Below are 6000 nucleotides of genomic sequence, written 5' to 3'. Positions count from 1 at the left end.
TTATATTGGTTAAGTGAAGCAGTAGTACCATCTTTTTCTACATCGCTCATTCAGTCTTTCATTTTATATATTCTGTATGGTTCATTTGCATGAAATTACACATTTTCATGTAATTATACACTCATTTGCATATGCTACATATTATGCTATTTCGACCATTGTACAGTCATGCAGTCTGTATCTTTGAATCATCTGTACCCTGCATATGGCTACTGGCTGCACTATTTTGCACCATGCTAACAAACACTATGTAAATTCCAGCCAATACTTTGCAGCTTGCAGACTGTAATATTAGTGTTCCTATTCCGTTATGATTCATTTCATTAAATGGCTATAAAAAAGCAGTATTTATGGCTTGTACTAGGCCTCTTGACTTTTCTAATGTACAAGCAGAATCTTTGTTTTGTTAATCCAGAGGTATCAATGAATGAAGCTTTTGTACTGATCTTTATATTACATTGTTGTACATTTTCTGGCAAATGTAAATGAAGGTTCACACTTTAGAGAGGCCACTTCTTGCCTGGGTGGTGTCCCCATGTCGAAAAACATCACTCGATTGCCTTTGAGTTCATGAGCTATTTTTACTCCCCACCCACACTTCAGCCACAAGTGCATGCGGATGCACCACCATGCTGTTACTAATGGGATCTTTTAACTTTTCACCTATTTTTCATTTTCTTTTTGTATCTAAGTCATACCTCTCAACTTGTTAGCACAAGAAATATGGACAAAGCCAAAAGTAATAGGGGGACAAAGGCCCAAAATCTGGGACAGATTTTAATTACTCTTCTTATAAACTCAACTGGTTTTGCATTAACATGCATTTTCTGAGTGATATGACATCCAAAACTCAAATATCTGTCATTATTTACTGACTTCAATCCTCAGTGATTTACCAGAAAAGTACACATTTTATGAGATACAGACCAAAAATATGAGCTAAAAGTCTGGCTATTCTGTGAAAATCCAGACAGCTGAGAGGTGTGATCTAAGTGTGTGTTTTGCCTAGCTGCTAACTTCAAGCATCCTTACTTCCTGTTAGGAATTCCCAAAGGTAGAAGGATTAATTCACCATTGTCTCAAAGGAGTAATTTGTCTCCACCCATAGGGTAAAGCCAGTATATCTGGTTGAAAACTGATCCTATGCTAGGGCATTATAAGAATGAATATGAAGCAGTCATTAGGAGCGGCATTACATGTAACAGGGTTTATGTGGTAACATCAAAAGGTGATAGGTCACGCAGTGATGTTGTGACACTGTCCTAGTCTGTGTGCTAGTGATTACATGTACTGTCAGCTTTTGTAAGATGTCAGTTCTGTGCCAGACTGGCCCTCCCTCCTTACCAAATCTATATATGCCTTAACTTGTTTAACATCTGGGCACTTATCACTGTAGATGAATGCTTTTTGTTTGCTCAGATGCTTGCTTCTGACTGCACAGTGACCTATGCACTGTGCTTTGGTCATTGCTTTGGCCTGGTAGTAATTATTCTACTACAAAACAGAAACATATTTCTTTATATCCCTGGCAGAAACGTTGATATACAAGAAATTCTTGTCTGTAAAGCAGAGGAGTGTGTTGAAAGGCCTAAATTATGTAGTATAATAGAATCATAGATTTACGTGTCACTTTTGGGATTTTTCTTTTTATTTTGTAGCCTGTGATGAAAGACATATTGTGGTATTACTGCCTCTAATGTTATATTTCTACCATCAGCCATCCTGTGGCAGCATGTGATTAACATATTATTTGTAAAGCTTTAGCAGTTCAGAAAGAAGAATGGCGTGGGGTGTGTGTCTGGAGATAAATATATATTTTATTACAGATTTATGTATAGCACTGCAACTTATTTAAATAGTGCACATATGTTTTCTTTACAGTGCAGCTTATAAAAAATTCCCAGGAATATTCTTTGCTTAAATTCTTTTGAATAGCATTTACCTTTTCACACTTCAGTTTTAAAGGCACCCATGTTACACTTCAGAGTGGACCAAACAAAACAGTAATTACAAAAACTGTAATTATTACTGTCTTGCTGTTTTAGTATAGCATTTCCCTTTTAAGGTTCTGGAGGTGTGGCTTAGTATGCTGCACCAGGATGTGAAGATCCTGATGAGTTAACTCTGCTGAAAGACTTTTCTGTTTCTTCTGGGCACTTTAACTTAAACAACATGTCTGCTGCCGGATGAGTAGTTTTTGTCTGTTGTGTGCATTGAAAAACAGGTATCTTATTTTCTTTTAAGTATGTGTGCTGCTACTCTGTTTTTTACTTGATGTGTAATGGTGATGAAGGTTTTAGGATGTACGTGTTTAAAAAGTTATGGATTTTATACCACCCCCGTCTTAATAATGGGTCTGTATTTTCTTTGTATTAAATATGCTTTTTCGGTATTGTTTAGCTGCAGACTTGTTACTGAACTGCGGGTTTCTCCTGAAAATATTTACTTGGTCTGTGAATGATATTTAAGTAGCAACTCAAATAAATGTAATACTCTCCCCAAGCAGATTTCACAGTACAGCTGGAATATTGCTTTTTGTTTTGTGATAGCAGTAGCTCTCTATACTTTGCCTGTTGAGGTGATATTATTGGAATGTAGTAAAAGCTTCTGCTCCTGCTGTCAGTCTGGAAACAGAAGGAAACTCCATCGGGAGCTGATACTTTGTCAGTTTAGGAGTAGGTGTCAGTCAGGTGTACCTCTCAACTATACAGATTTTCACAGAATGCCCACATTTCTGCTTCCTGTTTGGTCTGTTTTTCCTAAAATTGTGGTTTTCTGGCAAAGTAGTGGCAAATCATCAAATATTGAAGTTAGAAAATAATAACAGATATTTGAGTTTCAGATTTCATACCCTTCAGAAAATTCATGCTAATGCAAAACCTGTTATTTTATCAACTTTCTAAGTTTGTAATAGCAATATTTAAAAATTGTCCCTGTTTTGGGGCTTTTGTCCCACTTTTATTTATGGCTTTGTCCAGATTTCTTGTTCTAAGAGTTTGAGAGGTATGCTGTTAATTGCCTGCTATATTTGTTTGATGGGAAGTGGAACCTGTTTGTGGCACTGCCAGGTCTTAGAAGTTAGGAGAGTTTGCTTTCTGAGATACATATTGCTGACTTATGCTGCCCTCTAAGCATTTGTTGGGGGGGGTGGGGGTGGTGCTGTTTAGTCTGGTGCAAGCCCCCAGCAAGTAGAATTACATGTGGTGGAATGTACAGCTTCAGCTGCAAGATGGAATGTTTTGTGCACCAGATAGGACATCTGGCTCAGGAGGACTTATCTCTTGAAATCTCAGTTGAGCAAGGTTTGATGTTTGGAAGTTAGGCTTATGTCTTCCAAAAGTGGAAAATAGGTTTAGCAGTAAACTTGGTGGATGCCAGCTGGGGGTGGGGGGAGAAGAATGCAGCAACATTTCTGCACTTTATATGGTGTTATTGGTTGGTTGGACTATACCTTTGTCATGAGTGTATTTGAACTTGGATCATTTGTGACATCTGATTTAATCCATAAGGCTTTACATGGAACATAACTTTTATATAAGCACTGTGTTGGGCAAGAAGCTGCATCTTTAGTAGCTAAGAGTATCTGTAGATTTTCATAAATAACTTATGTTATTAAATTTTTCATTGTATAATCAATAGGGAGTCTTCACCAACACGAATGTTTATGGCAGTGGCCCTTCCCAGTGGCCCAAACACAGACAACACACAAAGTATAACAAAATCAAGGGGTATTTACACACTTGATAGTGTGCAAAATATTTTGTATATTGTAGACAAGCAGTCCAAAAGCTTTAAGATGCACAGAGCCATATGGGAGGTAATTTTGGGTTGGTAGTGTTGTTTTCCATCTAAGGATGGAGCTGCCAGGTAAGAGGAAAAGAGGAAGACCTAAGATAAGGTTTATGGATGTGGTGAGAGAGGACATGCAGGTGGTTGGTGTGACAGAGCAAGATGCAGAGGACAGGAAGAAATGGAAACAGATGATCCGCTGTGGCGACCCCTAATGGGAACAGCCAAAAGAGAAGAAGTGTTTTCCACATCTAGATTACTTTTACAGTATTTCAGTTTCAGTAGCCAGTCACTTAATGGCATTTAGCTGCTTGGATGCAATGAATGGACCTGAAGTAATATGTCTTACAAATGACTGCATAGGTTATTGTGGCTTTACCTTAAAAATGTCTGCTGGTTGTCTGCTGGGCATTATAATCATGATCCAGGTAATCGTGGAGTTTTTTTTTTTGCAATCACAAACCGTGTTGCAGGGATTGCACTTTTTTTTTCTCTTCTTCTCACCATGTAGCAGTCAATGTGGTTCATCTCCCCTGATAAGCCTGACCTTATCTCTCTGCCATTTCCCAGAATTTACTAAGTAATGACTTACATTTCATAGTGTCTTTTCTTTAAGGCCTTCACGTGCCGAAACTGTCAGGCAGCTCGAGCTGAGCTCACTAAAAGGTAAATCTGGGTACAAAGCCCTTCAGAACTTTACTGCTGCCGAAGAGTATGCTTCTCTGAGGCTTTCGGGGATCAACGGTCGGCTTGTGCTGTTTCTTTGCTGGGTAGATAAATTCCCTTTAGGGGAAAAACCTTTAATAATTTTGTTTATTTTTGATACTTTTTGCTTCAGGAAGGTTATTTTAAAGCTAGAAGTCTGTGTTTTAATGGACTGTCATGAGACTGTACTGTACTAAAACTGGGCCCCCTCCTTTTTTTTCCTGTCAGTTTAAAAGTTGTTTAAAGTAAATGATAGATTTTTCTTTGGAGAAATTGTATTTATTTTACTTTGTCATGGTGGCAACACATTTTAAAGTGCTTTTTTCCTTGTGTTTGTCTATGAAAAAAGTGACTTTTAAGAACTTTTTGTTTTTCTGGTAATTGATGCATGTTTTGCCCTGGAAGAAGCACCATTTTCAGCTTGACCATGGAAAAGTCTGTCTGCCCCATGGTCAGTCCTTCTTCCAGCCACAAAAAGAGAAAGTCTTGCAAACAGCCTTTGCCGTCTCAGAAGGCAAGCAGTTTGGCTCAGCCACAGGTGGGTGACTGCACTGGCCATTAGTTGTACCACAGACTTCTCTCTTAAACTGGATCCCTCTGGTGTAGCACTTACAGCCACTATGAACCAGAGGTTAGGCATGTCCTCTGTAGCTTAGGGTCCCATCAGTAGGCAAGGGAGAGCCACTCTTGTTGATCCTGGGAGAGAGAACAGGAAAGGCTTCCCTGTTTTATCAGAATGTTGTGCCCATCCCTGGGGAAACTGCTGCTGTTGCCATTAATAATAGTGTTGGACCCAGATTTCCTGTCAAAAAGAAACGCAGAAAAGTAAATATGTATCTACTCTTCCTCAAATTTCCTTGGATAGGAGTAGTTTACTGGGTTTGGCTCTGGGTTTAATTCAGGTTAATGATCATTTTTGTAAAGTAGTTTTTGGTAAACGTAAGAGGAATACCTCCTTTTCTGAAGAGGTTTTCTGAATTTGGACAAAAGGGGAAAAAGGGATAGATGCATGGTTTTCTTCTCAAATTTTTGATTCAGACTCTGAGGAGATCTCCCTGTAGGGGGAGGGGGGGCTCTCTTTCTCCAAGACTATTTCTTTATTGTGCCAGTTTTTTCATAGGTTCATAGGCAAGTACCATGCTAGTTGCCCTTGTAGGCCATTTTAAGCCTAACCAATTTCCCTTAGTGAGAATCAAACCCTGTACCTTTTGTTTGGGAAGTAAATGTCTTAACCTTTATGCAAACCCCCAACAAGGAGGTTTCTCAGTCTCTAAGAAAATTCTGCGAGCTGTTACAGAAGGAGTTTCCAGAACCTACACCCATTCCTCCATTTCTGATAGATTTGGGGGATGTGTGTGTTGCTGTCTGCAATTTTTTTTCTGATAGTCAGCCAGCTGCCCCTAAAAAGACTGACCGGTTGTATGAAATTCCTCAATCTTCTTAAGTTTTTATACACCCATCCCAAACCTGATTCAGCAGCTATAGCTTTAGTTAATCCTTCTGCTG

At 38.8% G+C, this 6000-nt stretch overlaps 1 protein-coding gene across 2 annotated transcripts in view; it reads left to right on the top strand.

Annotated features, from left to right (window-relative positions):
• Positions 1–2113: 2113 nt before the first annotated feature.
• The window catches only part of CREB3L4 (cAMP responsive element binding protein 3 like 4), a 467239-nt gene continuing 463352 nt past the window's right edge, over positions 2114–6000 (top strand). For both annotated transcript variants that reach the window (XM_044079730.1, XM_044079732.1), the window contains exon 1: positions 2114–2224. The gene's annotated coding sequence lies outside the window, so the exon portion shown is untranslated. The remainder of the gene's footprint in view (positions 2225–6000) is intronic.

The sequence above is a fragment of the Protopterus annectens genome, chromosome 8.part0 (genome assembly GCF_019279795.1).
Source record: "Protopterus annectens isolate FY-2018-M chromosome 8.part0, PAN1.0, whole genome shotgun sequence".
Classification (NCBI taxonomy): Eukaryota; Metazoa; Chordata; order Ceratodontiformes; family Protopteridae; genus Protopterus; species Protopterus annectens.
The sequence above is the reverse complement of the archived record's forward strand: the minus strand, read 5'-3'. Positions and strand labels throughout refer to the sequence as shown.